Consider the following 22,540-nt stretch of genomic DNA (forward strand, 5'->3'; position numbering starts at 1 on the left):
AACCAACCTTGCATCCCAGGGATAAAGCCTACATGACTGTGGTGGGATAGCTTTTTGATATTCTGCTGAATTCTGTTTACTATTATTTTGTTGAGTATTTTTGCATCTATGTTCATCAGGGATATTGGCCTGAAGTTTTTGTTGTTATTGTTGTGTCTCTGTCAGGTTTAGGTATCAGGATGATGCTGGCCTCATAGAATGAGTTGAGGAGGATTCCTATCTGCACAATTTTTTGGAATAGTTTCAGTAGGAATGGTACCAGCTCTTCTTTACACATCTGGTAGCATTTAGCTGTGAATCCATCTGGTCCTAGGCATTTTCTCATTAGTACACTTTTTATTCAATTTCAGAACTCATTATTAATCTGTTCAGGGATTTAGTTTCTTTCTGGTTCAGTCTGGAGAGGTTGTATGTTGCCTGGAATTTATCAATTTCTTCTAGGTTTTCTAATTTGTGTGCACAGAGGTGTTCAAAGTAATCTCTGAGAGTTTTCCATATATCTGTGGGGTGAGTGGTAACATCACCTTTGTCATTTATGACTATGTTCATTTAGTTTTTCTCTCTTTTTTTCTTTATTAGTCTAGCTAGAAGTCTACCTGAGTTATTATTTAAAAGCCAACTTCTAGATTCATTGATCTTTTGTATTTTTTTGTGTCTCAATTTCCTTCAATTCAGCTCTGATTTTGGTTATTTCTTATCTTCTGCTAGCTTTGGGTCTGGCTTCCTCTCATTTCTCTAGTTCCTCTAGTTGTGATATTAGGTTGTTAATTTGAGATCTTTCTAACTTTTCAACGTGTGCTATAAACTTCCCTCTTAACACTGTTTTGTCTGTGTCCCTAAGATTCTGTTATCTTGTAATTTTGTTCTCACTAGTTTCAAATAATTTGATTTCTGCTTTAATTTCATTATTTATTTAATTTCATTATTTACCAAGAAGTCATTCAGGAATACATTGTTCAACTTTCATGTAATTGTATGGTTTTGAGCAATTTAGCATTTGTTTTTATCGTGCTGTGGTCTGAGAGTCTGGTTAATATGATTTGGGTTTTTTTTTAATTTGCTGAGGATTGTTTTATGCCGGATTGTGTGGTTGATTTTAGAGTATGTGCCATGTGCAGATGAGAAGAATTCTGTTGTTTTGGGGTGGGGAATTCTGTAGATGTCTATTAGTTCCATTTGGTCAAGTGTCAAGTCAAGTCCTAATTATCTTTGTTGTTATCTGTCTGATTCTGTCAGTGGGGTTTTAAAGTTCCTCACTGTTATTGTGTAGTAAATCGAAGTCTCTTCATAGGTCACTAAGAACTTGCTCTATAAATCTGAGTGCTCCTATGTTGGGTGTGTATATATTTAGGATAGGTCTTCTTATTGAATTGAACCCTTTACCATTATGTAATTCCCCTTTTTTTTTTTTTTTGTCTTTTTTGTTCTTTGTTGGTTTAAGGTCTGCTTTGTCTGCAATTAGAATAGTAACCCCTGCTTTTTACTGTTTTCCATTTGCTTGGTAGATTTTTCTCCATCCTTTACTTTGAGTCTATTGATTTGATTGCATGTGAGATGGGTATCTTGAAGAGAGCATATCATTGGGTTTTGCTTCTTTATCCAACTTGTCCCTCTGTGTCTTAATAGGGGCATTTAGGCTGTTGACATTCAAGGTTAGTATTGATATGTGCAGATTTGATCCTGTCATTGTTTTGTTAGCTGGTTATTAGGCAGATTGGTTGGTGTGCTTGCTTTATAGTGTCACTGGTCTATCTATTTAAGTGTGTTTTTGTAATGGCCAGTAATGGTCTTTCCCTTCCATATTTAGCACCTCCTCTGTACCACTTGTAAGGCAGGTCTGATGTCAAAGAATTCCCTTAGCATTTGCTTGTCTGAAAAATATCTTATTTCGCCTTAGCTTATGAAGCTTAGTTTGGCTAAATATGAAATTCTTGGTTGGAAATTCTTTTTTTAAGAATGCTGAATATAGGCCTCCAATATTTTCTAGTTTGTAAGGTTTCTGCAGAAAGATCTGATGTTAGCCTGATTGGGTTCCCTTTGTAGGTGACCCGCCCCTTCTCTGTAGCTACCTTCAACATTTTTTCTTGCATTTTGACCTTGGAGAATCTGATAATTGTATCTTGGGGATGGTCTTCTTGTGTAGTATTTCACAAGTGTTCACTGAATTTCCTGAATTTGAATGTTGGCCTCTCTTGCAAAGTTGAGGAAATGTTCATGAGTGATATCCTGAAATACGTTTTCCAGTTTGCTTGCTTTTTCTTCCTCCCTTTCAGGGATGCCAATTAGTCGTATCTCAGGTCTCTTTACATAATCCCATATTTCTCAGAGGTTTTGTTCACTCTTCTTTATTGTTTGTTCTTTATTTTTGTCTGACTGAGTTATTTCAGAGAGCCAGTCTTCAAGCTCTGAGATTCTTTCTTTAGCTTGTTTGAGTCTGCTGTTAATATTTGCAGTTGCATTCTAAAATCCTTAAAGTGAGTTTTTCAGCTCTATCGGATTAGTTTTGTTCTTTCTTTAAATGACCATTTCATCTTTCATCTCCTGTATCATTTCACTGTATTCCTTAGAATGCTTGGATTGGGTTTTGACTTTCTTCTGAATTTTGATGATCTTCATTTCTATCCATATTCTGAATTATATTTCTGTCACGTCAGCCATTTCAGCCTGGTTAAGAACCATTGCTAGGGAACTAGTGCAGTTGTTTAGAGGTAAGAAGACACTCTAGCTTTTTGAGTTGCCAAAGTTCTTGTGCTATTTTTTTCTCATCTTTGTGGGCTGATATTCCTTCAATCTTTGAAGTTGCTGTCCTTTGGATTACTTTTTTTAATCCTCTTTGACATCCTTGGGAGTTTAATTATGGTACAAGGTAAGTTCAGTTAACTGGCTTCATTTCTGGAAGATTTTAGGGAGCAAAGCCTCAGCTCGGAACTCCTGAGATGCATACTCTAACTTTTAGGGACTGGTATCAGGCCCCTGGCTTTGTTCTGTGACCCCCTCAAGGTTAGGATCCTGCTGCCCTGGAGAGGCCAAGGTGTTCCCAGACTGCTGGTCACAACACTCCAATAGGTGGTGCCATCCAAAGCACTTTTTTGGGCACTGGCAGCAAGATCCATCCTCATTCTAATGTGCCATCAGCAGTGGCAGCACACTGGTGTACACGCTCATAGACTGAGGCAGGGCACTGATTGCCACAGAGGTGCTGGCCTCTGTGTGGGCATTCACAGTGGCGGTAGTGGTGGTGGCATGGCAAGGGGTACAGGAGCCACCAGCATCTATGTGGCCAGCAGCAGTGTCAGTGTGGAGGTGGGGCTTTGGCAGGCACAGGGCTGATGTTCTCTGTGCATGCAATTGCACCAGCAGCAATCGCAGCTCAGGACAGGAAATAGGGCTGCTGGTCTCCTTTTGTGCATTCCCCATTGACAATGGTGTCACGGTAGGAGGGTAGGGTCCATTCATGGCAGCAGCAGTGGCATGCTGGGGTGCACATGCACACATGCGCCAGCCAGCGGGGAAGAGGAGGCAAAGTGTGCATTCCCCCCAATCAAGTAATGTGGGGGTTAGCTATGGGTGAGTGCATGCCAGCAAAATGCATGGGGGAGGCTGTGGTATGGGGGAGATGGGTGGGCTAGCACAGGTCAGCAGGGCCTGTTCTGCTGGAGATCTCCAATGGTCAGGCATGGTCTGCCAGCACAGGAGCTATGATGCAGTTCCCTCAGAGGCACCCTGGCTGGGCATCCAAGGCTGCAGTGCAAGCAGGTGCACCCAGGCCGGGGCCCCGGAAGAGGCCAGCAGACAGGGGTGCACTTAGGTCAGATTGGCCCCATTCCATGGGCATGATCATCCTGCTATATTCTGATCCAACAGTTCATATAAGGCTAAAGTATCCTAGGGAAGCAAGGCAACCCTTGAGGGATAGGTGCTTCTGGCCATGATCTGCTGTAGACATTGCTTCACAAAACCCTCTGAGCTCCATACCGGCTGGAATTCTGCTCCTACTACCTCTCTAAGCAGCTCTCCCTGCCAACTCAAGTGTCCATGAGGGATGTGGGGTCTCCTGCTGCCAGATTTCCAGAGGTCCATGGTGAGAGCAGGTTGCTCCTTGCCTGCTCAACTCACCCTTTCCCCAGGAGTTATTGGGGGCCAGGAATGAGTCCCCATGTGTGGGAGCCCAGTCTAGTGTTCCCAACCTCCTTGCCCTTCAGCCCAGCATCTGTGTCCTCCCTCCATTTATTTTCAATGCCTTCTCTGAAGATCTGTTTGGAATGCACCAGTACTCTGGATTTCCTGGTCCCTTGGTGGCAGATGTTCTTTCCCACTGCGTCTAGTCAGCCATCTTGCCTCCCTCACATTTCCATGGTCAGAAGCTTAACCAGATCTTCTGATCAATGTCCCAAAGGCTGTAATCAACATCTGAGGTACGAAGGTCTTCTTCCAAGCTCACCTGGGCTGGGCTGTCTGCTCCCCATTTCAATGCTAGGTTCCACAGGCTCAGGGCCTCTTGGGCTCTGGGAGGAGATGCAGTGGAAGATAAGGCCATTATGAGGTCACACCAGAGTCGCCTAGCACTGTTGCCACCTCATGGTCTCCAGCATCCAAGGAGAGTGTGGGCAGCTGGAGCCAGGTCCTCCTCCTCCTCCTTCTCCTCTTCTTCCCCCTTCTTTTCTTCCTTTCCTCCTCCACCTGCCTATTGCAGAGCAGCAGAAAGCAAAGGAGCTAGAAAAGGGTGAAATCAATTCTTTTTCTGTAACCTTTTTGCTTTGCTTTTATTAAGTTCTTAAGGCTTTTGGTCTTGAGTCCTAGATAAGATGCAAATAATTCTGAAGGGATCATAACTTTTAATATTATCAGTGGATATTTAAGAAAAAAATAAAACCATAGGATAGACTGATAGATAGTAGAGAATAAAAAGAAGATTCAGGAGAGGCCATGGGGAGGCAAAGAAAGAGAAAGGAGTGGAGAGTGTGCATGAGTGTGTGTGAGTGTGTGTGTGTATGAGTGCATGTGAGAGAGAGAGGGTGGGGGAGGGAGGGAGAGAGAGAGTGAGAGAGGGAGAAAGAGTGGAAATTCTAGAAAGAAATTGCCTCTTCTTCTGTTCAACTACTTCACTGTTTTGTCAAAAGTTAGCACTGCCTCTAAGGTCTCCTGCAACGCACCCACCCACCCCTCTTACTCCATGGTATTCAACTTCTAAACTAAGAGGAAAGCCCAAGCTAGAGGTCCTATGCATCAATCAGGGAAGAGATATTGAGAAGAATAAACAGAGAAACTGTAAGTGGCTGAACACTACATAAGGACAATGAATAATTGCTTGGTTCTAAGACGGGCCTGGCCTGAACAGATCAGGCCACAGTTAGCCTGTTCCCAGGACACTTGGCGGTCATTAGTCCCAGAAAAGGAATCATTGCATTTGATCCTATGAGAAGCCAAGCATGCTTTCCTGATGAAACAGCATGCCAGCAGATTAGGATATTGCTCTGAGGCAAAAGGGAACATATGGAAACTATCCTGAGAAGGATATAAAGTAATAATTACCCGACAGATTGACCCAGACAACGTAATCATTGTGGGGCCAATGTAGAAAAAGAGCATTTTATTAATATAATTTTTCTTTTTCTTTAACACAGCTAGTCATTCTTTTCAAATTATGCTGCATGGGTCCAACAAAAAGCAGCAGAAGAAATATTTGCTTTTGATTAAATGCATTGTTGGTTTTCCTTAGAAAACGAAATTATCTGCAAAACATAATACATTTTAGTTGATTTACGGAAATTACCTCAAAAATGAAGCTCAAGAGAATTTCACACCAGGAATCTCAACTTTTTAAAGAAGAAAGAATAGACAAGAGTTGAAAAATCTTCTCCATAGTATCGTATGTCTGGAAAAACTTAGCACTTTTAAGAAAAAATGGCATGAATAAAACAATGGTATTAGTACTCCTTTTTTGGAAAAACATATTCACATGTATGATTTGGAGAGAACATTTGCTTTTGTCAAATGTGTCAGAGCCCTTCATTGGGTGCACTGATGCTACTCATCTCAGCCTTCATGGCAGAATGATTTCTAGTAGAATCATGCCTATGCCAACAAACATTAAGGAGTTATGTGAGTTCCCTTAACATTAGCATATTTCTCTCCCTTAGGAAAGGGTATAGATGAGAGTGAATGCTAAAAAGAAGGAACCATGACACATAAACCAGACCATATTCTTGGCTCTCACTTAGAATGAATCAGAATAGTTGGAGCAATAGCACAGGCATTTGCTAAGTACCCATGCCCACTTGTCTACCAAAAACTGGTTCTCTCCAAATCACAAATGTGTATATGTTTTTCAAAAAAAAAGAAGACTAATACCATTGTTTTATTCAAGCCATTTTTCTTTAAAATGTTAAGTTTCACCAGACATACAATATTGTGAAGAATATTTTTCAACTCTTGTCTATCCTTTCTTCTTTAAAAAGTTGAGATTCCTGGTATAAAATTCTTCTGAACTTTATTTTTGAGGTAATTTCTGTAAATAAACTAAAATGTATTATGTTTTGCAGGTATTTTTTCTCTCAACTAAAACATCCATTTTAATCAATATTTGGCAAGAAAATATCTACCTGTTTCATCTTCACTGGTTATTTCCATAAACTGGAAAGAAGGACTGTCTAAATGGTAGTTATGTCCCATGAGATGTTTAAGCAAAAGGGAAAATTATACAAAAAAGAATGCCATATTTTGTCTGGGCCAGCAGAATGACAATAAAAATTTATCATGCTAGAATGTAATGCCATGGTATCCAAACAGGAGCTGCTGAGATGTTGGCCCATACTGAGGGGACCACAGCCTTTGCCTCCATGAATTCAGATGCCATCTTGTCCTTGGACTCCAAACCAAATGACATTGTTTAGACTGTACCCTAGAACCAGATATCCCTAAGAAGGCAAATTATTTGGAGAGACCTACCAAGGATTCTTATCTACTTTGGTCAGTGTTACTTGGTTTGACATTGAGTGTTGCAGGGCACTAAACAGAACTTACTTCAAGATGACTAAGGGAGCTCAGGTATTTGAATTCAGAGGGAAGAGCCACTTTATGGTGGCATCCAAAAACAAAGTAGATTCCTTGATGTAGGCTCACTCAAAATCCAACAAAATAAAAACTGGGAAACACCAGTTAAAGTATATGAATGGCTTTGATCTAACTAGCAGAAGAAGTAAACTCAGTAAGCATTTGTTATTTTAAAATGCTGAGTCACAGGTTAAAGAATGGTTTAGATAAACTCATGGTTTGTGGATCCATAATATAACCTTAAGAAAAGATGGTGATACTTATATACATTTTGTGGTTGATGTCAACAAGGTTAGTAATATCCTTCTGTAAAACAGGACTTGTTTCCTAGAACTGCAAAAGGACTGAAAGGTCATATAGTTCAATCTCCTAATTTTAGAGAGAGAGAAAACAAAAAGGCCTTTAGAGGCTATGACTTGAATAAGATCCCACAGCGAGCTAATGACTCAAACTAGGTGCCAGACCAAGACACCGATTCTCAGTACTAGTACTTTTCTCCAGACCAGTATTTCCCAAATTGTGTACCTCAAATTTCTTGGTTTGATTACACACACACACACAAACACACATACACACACACCCTTATCTATCTATATATTTATATATATGTATATCTCCTTTCTTAGTGATTCACAAAGCACATTATCATATTAAAAATTCTGAGTAATCTTTCAGTAAAGAAATCTGTTTAACTTTACTAAGCTCAACTTTTCCCAAACTTATTTGACCATGAAGCCCTTTTTGCCACTCAGTAATTAATTAACATCTCATGAAACTAAATCAGGAAATGTCTGCATCAAAACCTCATTTGTATTTGTAATTATTCTATTTGGTCCACTGGTTCATTTTTTTCAACCTGGTTAATGCAAGCTAGAAATATGAGCAGCAAATAAAAATAGATTCTTAAATAAAACCCCAACAGTTTCATTCATTCAACCAACTCATCACAGTAACAGTGAAATCCCAAGGTTACATGTACATAGACCAGCTGCATGGCACAGAGCCAATGGTGATCTCTATATTTTTGCACATTTGCAAATCAGTAAAGCATTGGCCCACTTTTTTCAAAGGCAGATGGCCATAAAATTAGATGTATACCAACTGATTTAAGAAAATTTTCTTTGACACTTACAGACTTTTTTTGTATAAAACAGAAAGTGAGTATCCCATACAACAGAATTATGTCTGTAGATTTTTGTTGAATCAAGAGTACACTTAGCTTTAGCGGTGAATCTTTATCTCTAAATAAAATGAAAGGAGATTCAAGCCAATATCTTATAGAGAGTTATAAAAGCTTCATTCTATTTTAAAACCTATTCATCAGTTTCCGTGGCATTGTCATTTCACCTTTGTGAAATGAGAATATTAGGCTGTCAAACTGGTATGGAAATTCTAAAATTCTTAAGTGTTTATATAATCTTCTGGCTTAAGAAAACAGATCTGGAAAGGCATCATTTGCGCTTGTCAAATGTGGCAGAGCCTTCTCATGCTACTCATTTCATTCCTCATGGCAGAATGATTTCTAGTAGAATCATGCATATGCCAACCAACATTGAGGAGTCATCTGATTTCCCTTGAGATTAGCATATTTCTCTCTCTCCCTTTCTCTTTCCCTCTCTTTCTCTCTCTCTCTCTCTCACACATACATACACACACACACACACACACACACACATGCGCCTGGAAGGTACTTGACAGACTCTAATGATTAATTTTATGTGCCAACTTAACTAGATCAAGGGGTGCCCACATCGCTGGCAAAACATTATTTCTGGGTATGTCTGTGAGGGTGTTTCTGGAAGACTTTAGCATTTTAATAAGTAGACTGAATAAAGAAGATCCATCCTCTTTGGATGGATGTGGCAGGCATCATCTAATCCATTAAGAGTCTGAATATAACAGAAAGGTAGAGAAAGAGCTAATTTTCTCTCTACCCCGACCCTCCCTTCCTTGAGCTGGGACATCCAACTTCTCTTGCCCTCAGACATCAGTGCCCCTGGTTCTTGGGCCTTTGGACTCCAAGATTTACGCTGGTACCTCCTTTCTTGATTTTCAGGCCTTTCCCTAACCCTCCTGGTTCTCGGTCCCTCAGCCTTGAACTGGGAGGTAAACTATCAACTCCCCTGGCTCTCAGGCCTTCAGACTTGGAGTACATTACACCATTGGCTTTCCTCGTTCACCAGCTTGTAGATGGCATATCATGGGATTTCTCAGCCTCCATAATCTTGTGAGCAAATTTCCATAATATGTGTGTGTGTGTGTGTGTGTGGTGTGTGTATGTACACATATCCTATTGATTCTGTTCTCTAGAGAACCCTGACTGACACAGACTTTGGTACTGATGGTGGTTCTTAAAAAAATAGAATTTTTTTTCTGTTTTTCTGAATTGATTTTGGGGTTCCCGGGATTGGCTCTTTACACTAATTAGATTTTAAAATGCTAATGACTCTCTTTCCAGTAGTGAAAAAAAAAAGGCACTGACAGTCTATGGCATGATCTGGTTATAGAGATATGCAAAATATCTGCCTTGGATACTCCTATTCAACCACTCATAAGAAGTAAGGAACTGGGTACTCTGTTAACCTTCTCAGATGGAGGCACAAGACTTATTTTGTGATTGGCTGAATTACAACACAAGCGGAAGTCCCAGCTTCACAGAGTGTCTACTATTGTAGTGAGGATATTCATTGGAAATAAATAGGATCCTGTAAGTTGAGATGGGGACATATGGAAAAACACTAATGAAGTTGGGGACATTGAGTCCTAAATTCGGGTAAATCTGCTTTGCCAGTGGAAGAGGTCTCTTCACCCCCAGAAAAAGCAGCCTCCCCACTGTCCCCCAGTTGTATCAACCTATCTGCCTCCATCTGAGGGAACTGAACCTGCATTGCCTGAGGAAATGATAATGGCCTCCTGTAAGGCAGTTCCCATTCAAGACAATATCAATTCTCCTCAGGGCCCGCTCCTACCACCCTTTTTTGATTCTAGAGCTATAACTCGACTCAAGTCCCAGCAGACTCATGAGAAGGTATACTACACTCCAAAAGAACTACTTGTGTTTTCTAATTTATGCAAGCAGAAATCCAGGGAACCCTTATGGGAATGGATATTAAGGGTGTGAGATAATGGTAGAAGGAGCATAAAATCGGATGAGGCTGAGTTCATTGATATAGACCCACCAAGCAGAGATTCTGCATTTACTGATACTGCTCAGAGACTAAGAAAGGGTTCTATCTGTCTGGTGCTTGGTTGCCTGAAACATGGTTCAAAAGACAGCCCACCTGCCTAATCTCCTCTGCTTTAATGTAGAGGAAGGGATTCAAAGGCTTAGAGAAATTGGAATGTCAGAGTGGATTTGTCATTTAAGACCTAGCTTTTACTAAATTTATTTTGAGAAATAAATGTGTGAGGGGATCCCTAGCATCCTTGGAGACATCTATGATGGTTCTTCTCTGTAGGCCAGACCCTAGAGTGTGAACTGCAGTCACTCAATTGGAAAACCTAAATGCAAAGGAAGTAATTGAATCCCATGTCAGTACTCAACTGCCAGAGGCAAGGTGGCCATAGTTACCATAAAGGACAATAGCAACCAGAATAGTCTGATTCTCAGAGAACTATGAGGACGGCTAGTTAATAATGTGTTCCTAGAAGTGAAATAGATAGGAAGCCTACTAAATTCTTACTTGATCTGTATAAGCAGATAGTGAACAAAAGTCTGACTCATAAAGACAGAGAGTCTCAGCCCTTCAATTAACTCCCAGACTTGAGCCAGTTCACAGACCTAGAACTCCTTGAATGAGGAGAGACCGGGTCCCCGCTAAGGAAGAACCCTGGTACACTACCAAAATTTCATACTGTTAATTTTTCTCTCAGCTTTCCCTAAAGGGACCCATGGCCTCTTAAAAAAGTAACTGTGCATTGAAGAAAAAGAAATAATCACAACTTTGAATAACTGCTGGACAATGGTTCTGAACTAAAGTTGACCTTTGAATGATGTGGAGTCCGAGGTGCTGATCTCTGCACAATTGAAAATCAGCACAAAACTTTTGACTCCCCAAAAACTTAACTACTAGTAGCCTACTGTTAACCAGAAGCCTTACCAAAACATAATCAATTAACAAATATTTTGTATGTGATATGTATCATATACTGTATTCTCACAATAAAGCTAGAAAATATGTTATTAAGAAAAATCAAAAGGAAGAGAAAATATATTTACTATTCATTTAAGTAGGAGTGGCTCATCATAAAGGCCTTCATCCTCATCATCTTCATGTCAAGTAGGCTGAGCAGGAGGAGGAAGAAGAGCAAGTTGGTATTGCTGACTTAGAGGCAGAGGCAGAAGAGGGAGAGGAGGTAGAAGGGGAGGCAGGAGAGGCTGTCATACTTGGTGTAACTTTGAGGAAATACATTGTAATTTCTGACATTTTTTGCTTTTTCAACTCTCTAAAAATGTTTCTATATGGCACCAAACCTTCTTTCACTATTTGTTTTAGGTTCAATGCCCATAAGATTCCATGTCATAAAAGAAATCAAAGGGCAATCTTGAATAATCAGAATGCTTCTGCCAGATTGTCTCATATAAATTTGTTTGTTGGCATTGCTTCTTCTATGTCTTCTTCCTCATTGCCTGGCAGTGATCAAGTCATCTTTTGTTAATTTTTCTGGTGTGTCTATTCATGCTTGAATTTCTTCAAAATCTATATTTTGAAAGCCTTCTTTACCCATCATCTTTTTGCCTGATCCACAATCTCTTTCATGGTTTCCTTGATTGGCTCTGTTGTAAATCCTGTAAAGTCATGCATACCTTGACAGTTTTCTCCAGCAGGAATTTATTTCAGGCTTGATGGCTTTTGTGGCTTTTTCTATAAAAATGATTGCATCTTTAATGGAGTGATCCTTCCAGACTTTAATGATGTTCTCTTTGTCATAAGTTATCTTTCATAGTGTTGACAATTCTTCCATAGAGTAGCATGTGGGATGAACCTTAAAAGTCTTCATGACACTGTGACCTAGAGACTGACTTAGAGATGTTGTCTTTGGAGGCGAGTAGACCACTTTGATACCTTCATTGTTGAACTCATTGGATTGTGGGTGGCCAAGAGCATTGTCTAATATCAAAAGAACTCAGACTTCAAGGACAAATCGTCAATGGAACCAATCCAGAAAAAGAGTTCTTGTTGTCTAGGTCTTCTTGTTGTACAACCAAAGGCTGACAGCTGGTGTTTACTTTTTCCCTTTAAGGCTTGAGGGTTAGTGGCTTTCTAGATAAGGTAGTCTTGATTATAAACTCCACTTCATTTACACAAAACAGTAGAGTTAGCCTATTCCTCCTTGCCTTAAATCCTGGTTCTTATCTTTCTTACTAATACATGTTCTTTGTGGCTTTTTTTTTTTCTACAATAGGACTTTTGGTCTGCATTTAAAAGCTGTTCAGGCAGATATCCTTTTCTCTTCAGTGATTTTCGTAATGACTTCTGGGAACTTGTCTGCTGTCTGTTGGTTGGCAGAAGCTGCTTTTTCTGTTATCTTGACGTTTTTTAAAAACCAAACTGTTTCTAAAATTATCAAACCATCCTTTGCTGGCTTAATTTCTCCAGCTTTAGTTCCTTCACCTTTGCTTTAAATTGTCATGTAATGACTTTGCTTTTTCTGAAATCATATTAGAGTTCATAGATATGCCTTTCTTGTAGCAATCCTGCATCCACATAAAAACTACATTTTCAATACAAGATAAAAGGGTTTTTTTCTTTTTTTGAGATGGAGTTTTGCTCTTGTTGCCCAGGCTGGAGTGCAATGGCACGATCTTGGCTCATTGCAACCTCCACCTCCCGTGTTCAAGTGATTCTCCTGCCTCAGCCTCCTGAGTAGCTGGGATTACAGGCATGCACCACCAACCCCGGCTAATTTTGTATTTTTAGTAGAGATGGGGTTTCTCCATGTTGGTTAGGCTTGTCTCAAACTGCCGACCTCAGGTTATCCATCCGCCTCGGCCTCCCAAAGTGCTGGCATTACAGGCATGAGCCACTGCACCCAGCTGAAAAATGTGCAAGGGTTTTATGCACGCTGAAGTAGCTGCAGCAAGGGTTTTATGAATTCTTTCTCTCTCTTTTCTTCTCTCTCTCTCTCTTTACAATGGTTCTTACACTTGATTCATTTATCTTGAAATGATGAACAACCACAGCTGCAGAACTCAATCTATAGTACATATCAAGTAATTAAATTTTTCTTGTAATGTTATGACTTTTTTCTGTATCCTAGTAGCACTTCTAGCATCACTACTGGCACTTTTTATGAGTCCCATGGTGTTATTCAAGGTTTGCAGTATTGCGCTAAACACAATGAATAACAGGAGAAAACTGTGAGACATCATTTTTTACTGCAATATGCAATTTACTGGAGAGATGAACTGCTTATTTGGTGAGGATTAGTATCATATGGTGTTTTAACAAGATACAATACTTGAGCTTGCCACAATAGCAACAGGAGGTGGCTACAAAATTATTACAGTAGTACAGTATATGCTACAGTTAATATTATGCAGTTATAATGTAATACTGCATCTTTATATTTATTTACATTTCTCTCAACTGCTAGTGGCACCATGTACTGTGTATCTGTGCATAAGTTTAACTTTTTGTAATATATCTGTATATATTTTATGGTAGTAAATGATAAAGTATACTAGCATCTACATATATTTTATGAATTCATGACATACTTACATTTTTCTTAATTTTTTTTCTTTTTGAGATGGAGTCTTGCTCTGTTGCCCAGGCTGGAGTGCAGTGGTATGATCTTGGCTCACTGCAGCCCAGCCTCCTGGTTTCAAGAGATTTTTCTGCCTCAGCCTCCTGAGTAGCTGGGATTACAGACACATGCCAGCATGCCCAGCTAATTTTTGTATTTTTAGTAGAGACGGGGTTTCACCACATTGACCAGGCTGGTCTCGAACTCCTGACCTCAAGTGACCCACCCACCTCAGCCTCCCAAAGTGCTGGGATTACAGGCTTCAGCCACCATGCTCAGGCTATTTATTAATTTTTTAAAAATATTTCCAGTCTATGTAGTTCATCTGCAAGTTTTTTTTTCAAATTGTTGCAAAAACATTTTTAATGCATTTGTTGAAAAAAATCCACATATAGGTGGATTTGTGTAGTTCAAACTCATATTATTCAAGGGTCAACTGTATATTGATTCTGGGAGACCCATAATGTCAGTCCAGTCAGAGCAGGTAGAGGCTTACAGAGGTCAGGTGATCAATGTAGTTTCAGCTTAAATCTGTCTCACAGTGGATTTGGTGGGTCCCAGAACCCATCTTGTGGTTATTTCTTCAAATCCAGACTGCATAATTGGAACAAACATACTTAGCCGCTGGTAGAGTCCCCAGATTGGTTTTCTTACCTATTATGGGGTGAAAGGCCAAAGAGAAGCCATTAGAACTGTTTCTACCTAGGAAAATGGTAAATCAAAAGAAATATGGTATTCTTGGGGGATTGCAAAGATTAGTGCCACCATTAAGGACTTGAAAGATGCAGGGCTGGTGATTCCCACCGCATCCTCCTATAATCCCTCCATTTGACCTGTACAGATGACAGTTGACAGATCTTGGAGAATTATTGTCAGCTTAACTACGTGATGATTCCAATTGCAGCTAGTATGCCAGATGTAGTTTCATTGCTAGAGCAAAATAACACATCCCCCTTGGTATCTGGTATGCAGCTATTGACATGACAAATGACTTTTTCTCTATACTTGTCCATAAAGCTCATCAGAAGTAGTTTGGTTTCAGCTGGCAAGTCAGTAACCCACCTTCTCTTTTCTACCTTGGGAGATTGGGGGTATATCAACTCTCCAGCCCTATGTCATAATATAGTTTGCAGGGATCTTGATTATCTTTCCCTTCCACAACATATCACTCTGGTCCACTATATTGATGACATTCTACTGATTGGACCTAGTGCGTGGGAGGCAGCAACTACTCTAGACTTATTGGTAAGGCATTTGCATTGTCAGAGGATAGGAAATAAACCTGACTAAAATTCAGCAGCCTTTACCTCTGTTAAATTTCTAGGGATTGAGTGGTATGAGGCATGTCAAGATATCTCTTCTAAGATGAATACATTGTTGTACCCAGCCTCATCTACAATAAAAAAAGAGGCACGATGCTTAGTGGGCCTGCTAGGACTTTGGAAGCAACATATTTCCCATTTTAGTGTGTTACTCTGGTGTACTTCCCAACTGACCTACAAAGCTGCTAGTTTCTAGTGGGGTCTTGAACAAAAAGAAGGTTCTGAAAGGTCCAGGCTGCTGTGTAAGCAGCTCTGCCTCTTGGGCCATATGCATCCTTATCTTTAAGCACCATTGTTGCTTAAAGTGTCAGTGGTAGATTAGGATGCTGTTTGGAGCCTTTAGCAGGCCTCCATAGGTAAACTGCAGATCAGGCCTTCAGGTTTTTGGAACAAGGCCCTCCCATCATCTGCAGATAACTACTCTCCTTTTGAGTAATAGCTCTTTTCCTGTTGCTGGGACTTAATAGAAACTGAATGGTTAACCATGGGCCACCATGAGTCCAAGGAACCCAAACTACCTTTGATGAACTGGGTGTTAGATGACCCACTAAGTCATAAAGTTAGGTATGCACAGCAAAACTGCATTATCAAATGGAAGTGGTGTATATGTGATTGGGCCCAAGTAGGCCCTGAAGGCACAAGTAAGTTACATGAGGAAGTGGTCCAAATATTCATGGTCCCCACTCCTGCTACACTGCCTGCACCTGTGTCCTGTACCTATGGCCTCATGGGGATTTCCCTACAATAAGTTAACAGAGGAAGAGAAAACTTGGGCCTAGTTTATAGATGTCTCTGCATAATACACAGGTACTATCTGAAAGTGGACAGCTTCAGCATTACAGCCCCTTTCTGGGACATCCCTGAAAGACGATGGAGAAGAAAAATGCCCCCCACCCCTGTGGGCAGAACTTCTGGCAGTGCATCTGGTTGTGTACTTCGCTTGGAAGGAGAAACGGCCAGATGTGTGATTATATACTGATTATATACTGATTCGTGGGCTGTAACCACTGGTCGGGCTGGATGAAACTTGGAAGGAACATAATTGGAAAATTGGTGATAACAAAATTGGAGGAAGAGGTATGTGAATAGACTTCTCTGAATGGGCAAAGAAAATGTAAAGATATTTGTGTCTCGTGTGAATGCTCACTAAAGGGTAACCCCAGCAGGATAGGATTTTAACAATCAAGATAGGATGACTCATTCTGTGGATACCAGCCAGCTTCTTTCCTCAGCCACTCCTGTCATCACCCAATGGGCTCATGAAGAAAGTGGCCATGTTGGTTGCGATGGAAGCTATGCATGGGCTCAGCCACACAGACTTCCACTGACCAAGGTGGATCTGGTTACAGCCACCATTGAGTGCTCAATCTGCCAGCAGCTGAGACTCTGATATGGTACAATTTCCCAGCATGATCAGCCAGATACCTGGTGGCAGGCTGATTACATTGAACTGCTTATATACTGTGGAAAGGACAGCATTGTGTCCTTATTAAAATAAACAGTCTGGATACAGATTTTTCCTTCCCTGCATGCAATGCTTCTGTGAACACTACCATCCCTGGACTTACAGAATAACTTATCATCATGGTATTCTTCATATCATTGCTTTTGACCAAAGAACTCACTTCAAAGCCAAAGAAGGGCAGCAATAGCACTTGTGCTCATAGGATTCACTGATCTTGCTGGAGTAGCTGGCTTTGTAGAACAGTGGAATGGCCTTTTGAAGACTCCATGCCAGCTAGGTGGCAATACCTTGTAGGGCTGGGGGAAGGTTCTCCAAAAGTCTGGGTATGCTCTGAATCAGTCTCCAATATATGGTGCTGTTTCTCCAATAGCTAAGATACATGAGTCCGGGAATCAAAGGATGGAAAAGGAAATGACACCGCTTACTATTACCCCTAATGGTCCACTAGCAAAACGTTTGCTTCCTGTTCCCATGACTTTATCCTCTGCTGGCCTAGAGGTCTTAGTTCTAGAGAGAGGAATGCTTCTACCAGGAGACACAACAATTCTATTGAACTAAAACTTAAGACTGCCACGCAGCAACTTTGGGCTTCTCATGCCTCTGAGTCAACAGGCCAAGAAGGGAGTTACAGTGCTGCCTGGGGTGATTACTCTGGGATACCAAGGAAAAATTGACTACCACTGCACAATGGAGGTAAAGAAGAGTATGTCTGGAATACAGGTAATACCTTAGGGCATCTCTTAATATTACCCCACCCTGTGATTAAGGTCAATGAAAAATACAGCAACCCAATCCAGGGGGAACCCTTCAAGAACAAAAGTTTGGATCACCCCAACAGATAAAGGACCATAGCCAGATAAGGTTCTTGCTGAAGGCAAAGAATATACAGAATGAGTAGAAGAAGGAAGTTATAAATACTAGCTGTGACCACAGGACAAGTTGAAGAAATAAGGATTATAATCGTCATAATTATTTTCCTCTTATTTTGTTATGAATGCATTTCTGTATATATGTGTATATCTATATATACATATTTAAGCAAATATCTTTGCTTTATTTCTTCTCTTATTCCCTAATTATGTAACATAAGATGTATTCACTTTATATCAGCATTTAAATATTGCAAATTTTACATCATATTACTTAAATTACAGGATATCAAGAGAAGAGTAAACATCATTCAAAGACTTTACTACCTCTTCTGGGGAAGGGATTAATGAATTTTTAGCTATACATAGGATAGTTGTATTTGTTAGGTAGAATTATAACCTCATCGTTGTGTTTATTTTGAGATCAAATATGGTTTAAGGAGATGCTTAAGGATACCAAGTCGACAAGGGATGGACTTGTGATGTTTAATTTTATGTGTCAACTTGACTGGGCTAATGGATGTCCATATAGCTAGTAAAATATGATTTCTAGGTACATCCACGAGGGTGTCTCCAGAAGACACTGGCATTTAATTCAGTGGACCGAATAAAGAAGATTCACCCTCATCAGTGTGGGTAGGCATCTTCCAATCATTGTGGGCCTAGATAAAATAAAAAGGTGGAGAAAAGGTGAATTGTCTTTTTCTCTGAGCTAGGACATACATCTTCCTCCTACTTTCAGATATCAGAGTTCCTGATTCTCAGACCTTCTTCCACCCACACTCTCAGTTCTCAGGCCTTTGACCTCAGACTGGGAGTTATGTCACCAGCTACACTAGAGTCAGATCTTTGAACTCAGACAGAATTATGCTACTGACTTCCCTGGTTCTCCATCCTGCAAATGGCATGTCATGAGATTTCACAGCCACCACAATCTCATGAGCCAAATCCCATAATAAATCTCCTCATATGTATCTTTATATATTCTATTTGTTTTTTCCCTAATATACAGCCCCTTGGGCTTAAAATGTATTAGGACATTTTAATGAACTAGTGTGTTAAAATCTACTAGTAAATTAGTACATTTAGTAATTTTAGGAGCCTTAAATGCCAGCCTAGGCAAGATTCTGCCCAAGCTTCCTCTGTTAGCAATCTGTATTCATTTTAATTCCCCATAGTTCATTCCTCTTGAGAGAACTACTAAGTTAAATAGAAAAGTACCTAAACTCGTGTGATTATTGAAGTCTAATACTGCCAAATTGCACCCCATGGGATAATTTAAGAGGAAATTACATTTTTATCTCCAATCAATGGACCAATGTTATGGCTTATTTTATAACAACAATTCTTTTGTCTTTGCTTATCTTTTGAGTCGATATTTTTAGACTGAGGTGGAAAAGATTGTTTGCTGTAATCTTACCCTTAATATTGCTTTTTTTATGTTTCCATACATATAATTTGTGCTGTGAGAATTAGAGGATAATAAGTTTATTAGTAGGCACTAATTTTCTCTACAGTTTCATAAGAAATGTTTTGAGTTTCAAAGAATTTATAGAACTTACAGCAATTGTCTTTGAGGAATGAATTCCCTCTGTCTGCTTCATAGAATAGCTGAGATCAACCTTGATTGCCTTTTAAGTCGAGTAAATTGGAGGACAGGCTGCCCAGTATCTTAGTTCTTCTAAGACTGCTTGCAACCCAGAAAGTGTGAACAGTGTGATGACGAATGCTCTTAAGACCAGGTAAAAGTGAAGTTCTTCAAACTAATTTATTCTTTTGGAACTAATAAATTAGAATATTTCTCAATAGAGGCGTTGAGTTTAACCATGTCTAAATAATGAATACAAGTTTGGTAATATTTTTACTGTTTTCTGCTATAAAAGACAGTTATAAAAGTACTAATTTCTATTGCAACTGTGAGAGGTATATTATTTGATTCAATAGTTTTGAGATGATGTCCCTACATTTTTAAATACCTGATATTCTTCCTACTTGTATTCAGTATCCATTTCAAAATTACATCTCCATTTTAAAGCATAATCTTTCCAAGTCAGAGCTATTCTGTTTCACTCTGCTTTTTTTTTTTTTTTTTTTTTTTTGAGTTGGAGTCTCACCCTGTCACCTAGGCTGGAGTGCAATGGCATGATCTTGGCTCACCGCAACCTCTGCCTCCCAGGTTCAAGCAATTCTCCTGCCTCAGCTGCCCGAGTAGCTGGGATTACAGGTGTATGCCACCATATCCAGCTAATTTTTTGTATCTTTGGTAGAGACGGAGTTTCACCATGTTGGCCAGGCTGGTCTGGAACTCCTGACCTCGTGATCTGCCCACCTTGGCCTCCCAAAATACTGGGATTATAGGCATAAGCCACCACACCTGGCCTTCTATTTCACTCTTACTAAGCAGCTAAAATCTACTCTTTCTAACTCACTCTCTGCTTCATGTCCCTTTTCTCTACAATTTCTTAATGTTGGATAATGCCAGGACTCAATTGTCAAACATTATGAGCTGCTTCTCTGTCTACACTTACTCCTTTGGTTAGCTCATTGGGGCATCAAATGCTATCTTTATACTAGTAGCTCCCAAATTTATAGTTTCAGTTCAGTCTTCACTCCAAAATTCCAAACTCTTATATCCAAATTCCTAGTCAACAGGTCTACCTGTATTTCTAATAAAAATCTAAAACTTACCATGTACAAGACTGAGTTAATATTTTTGAGGATATTCCTACATTTTTAAATACCTGATATTCTTCCTACTGGTATTCTGTATCCATTATAAAATTACATCTCCATTTTAAGAAAGACCTCACTCTGAAATTCCAAACTCTTAGTCAGCAGTTCTACTTGTATTTCTATAATGATAAAAATCTAATATTTACCATGCCCAAGACTTAATTCTTGCAAAAGCTGCTTGACCTAAGCCTTCCTCTTCTCACTTGTTGTCAGCTTTGTTCTTTCAAGTGTCAAAACCTTAAGTCATCCTGGACTCTTCTCTTTCTCTTACTTTACACCCAATCTAACTTGAAATTGATTTGGCTCTATCATCAAAATTGATCCAGATATCACTATGAACTTATGTTTATTTTAATATATTGTAATATATTAAATATATAAAATATATTGTAATATATTAAATATATAAAATTGTAATAATGTAATACAATATATTACTATATATATTACAATATATATATTATGTATATATACACACAGAGAGGTGAATACATAAATAAACATAGTTGCATATATGCATAAAGTGGTAGGTGGAAGAATGCCCCCTCTCCAAATATATTTGCATCCTCATCTTGGGCAAATGTGAATATATTACTTTATGTGACAAAAGGGACTTTGCAGATGTGATTAAGTTGAGAGCCTTGAGATGGGGAGATTAACCTGGATTATCTGGGTGGGTCCAACGTAATCACAATGGTCCTTAAAAGAGTCAGAGGAGAAGCGATAACAAAAGCAGAGTGTCAGAATGATGCAATGGTGATTTGAAGATGCCTCTGATGCTGGCTTTGAAATGGAAGAAAGTGTCTGAGTCAAGGAATGAAATCTTTAAAGGATGGAAAAGGCAAGGAAACAGATTCTCTCTTAGAGCCTCCAGAAGTAATGTAATCCTGCCAATATCTTGATTTTAGCCCACTGAAATTCATTTCAGATGCTTGACCTCCAGAACTGTAAGCTGATAAATTGGTATGGTTTTAAGCCACTAAGTTTGTGGTAATTTGTTACAGAGCATAGGAAACTAACATACTTGGGTTAGTAATATGTATTTATTTCCTAGCTGTGTCTGCTGAGACAGGTCTAGAGGTAATGACATCCCACTAGCAGCAAGTCTACCTAGTGTCCAGATCTTACTTTCTAAATATCATCCTTCAACAAAAGGTACCAGGGCTTCTTTGGAAAATCACTGATTCTAGGGTTGTTGCAGGGGAAAATATAAGAGAAGCCTGGAGCATTTTGTAGTGCTAGAAAGTAGGGAAGTGCTCCAAAGAATGGGGGGCCAGGGAGGCGGGTACATCAAAAAGAAACGGGAGAAAATCAGAGTTGCCAATGACCAAAGCTAGAACAATTTGACCAAATAAATAAATAAATAACGATAGCATTGGATTCTAACCCAAAAGACAGTTAAATACATGAGTTCAGACTGATATAAATAAATTATAAAATACATATACCAGAGAGAAGGGACAAATCCTTCTTACAGAAGAATTTCAATTAATTTATGTGGAAGGATTGAGGGAAATAGAAAATCACTAATAGAACGCCACAATAATTTCCACAGGCAAGATCCATCAATTCATGTAAAACTTAAAGAGAAATATGTTATTTGCATAGCTTCAAAGTATCTCCCCCAAAATATTTATTAATTACTATAGTGATTTTATTATATGTCCACAAATTCTTTGATATTTCTCCCTCTAGGAGTTCAAGCTTAACTCCCAACCCCTTGAGTGTGGGCTAGACTTAGTGACCTGCTTCTAAGGAATAGAGTATGGAAAGAGGAAAATAGCAACATTACAGGAGAGAAACCTGAAAGCAACTTAACCAAGTGATCACAGAATCACTGGTAATAACTCTTGTTGATATCATGTGCCCCCAATACAGTATGATGAAAAGACCCATCATCTCCGTGATATTTATCCTCAAAATCTATACTCTTACAACAATTATGAGAAAATATAGACAAACCCAATTTGAAAGGAAGCAAGTCTACAAGATACTTAACCAGTACTTTACAAAAGTGACAAGGTCACAAAAGACAGCACAAGACTGAGAAACTCACAGATTGGAGGAAGCCAAAGAGACATCATGGCTGAGATCATGATGGTGGAACCCTGGTTTGGATCCTGGAACAGAAAAAAAGAACACTAAGTGGAAAAACTGATGAAATATAAATAATATAATAAAAATCTATAATTTAATTAATGGTATTGTACGACTATTAATCTCTTAAGTTTTAAAAAATGGACCATTATTATGTAAGATATTAACGTCAGGGGAAGCTAGGTAAAGGTTACTTGGGAACTCTCTGCAACTTTTCTAAAATTATTTTGGATGGGTGTGGTGGCTCATTC

At 39.3% G+C, this 22,540-nt stretch overlaps 1 long non-coding RNA gene across 3 annotated transcripts; it reads left to right on the forward strand.

The window, feature by feature from the left end:
• The first annotated feature begins 4,573 nt into the window (after positions 1 to 4,573).
• Positions 4,574 to 22,387, forward strand: LOC104005814 (uncharacterized). 3 transcript variants are annotated; one of them, XR_008547157.1, is made up of 6 exons: positions 4,574 to 4,621; positions 5,121 to 5,268; positions 9,110 to 9,280; positions 15,933 to 17,310; positions 19,066 to 19,201; positions 21,888 to 22,387. It is a non-coding gene; the product is annotated as an uncharacterized LOC104005814 (long non-coding RNA). The 3 variants fall into 3 exon arrangements; XR_008547158.1 differs by lacking the exon at positions 9,110 to 9,280; XR_001713748.3 differs by lacking the exons at positions 9,110 to 9,280; positions 15,933 to 17,310.
• Positions 22,388 to 22,540: the final 153 nt, after the last annotated feature.

This window comes from Pan troglodytes, chromosome 2, assembly GCF_028858775.2.
Source record: "Pan troglodytes isolate AG18354 chromosome 2, NHGRI_mPanTro3-v2.0_pri, whole genome shotgun sequence".
Classification (NCBI taxonomy): domain Eukaryota; kingdom Metazoa; phylum Chordata; class Mammalia; order Primates; family Hominidae; genus Pan; species Pan troglodytes.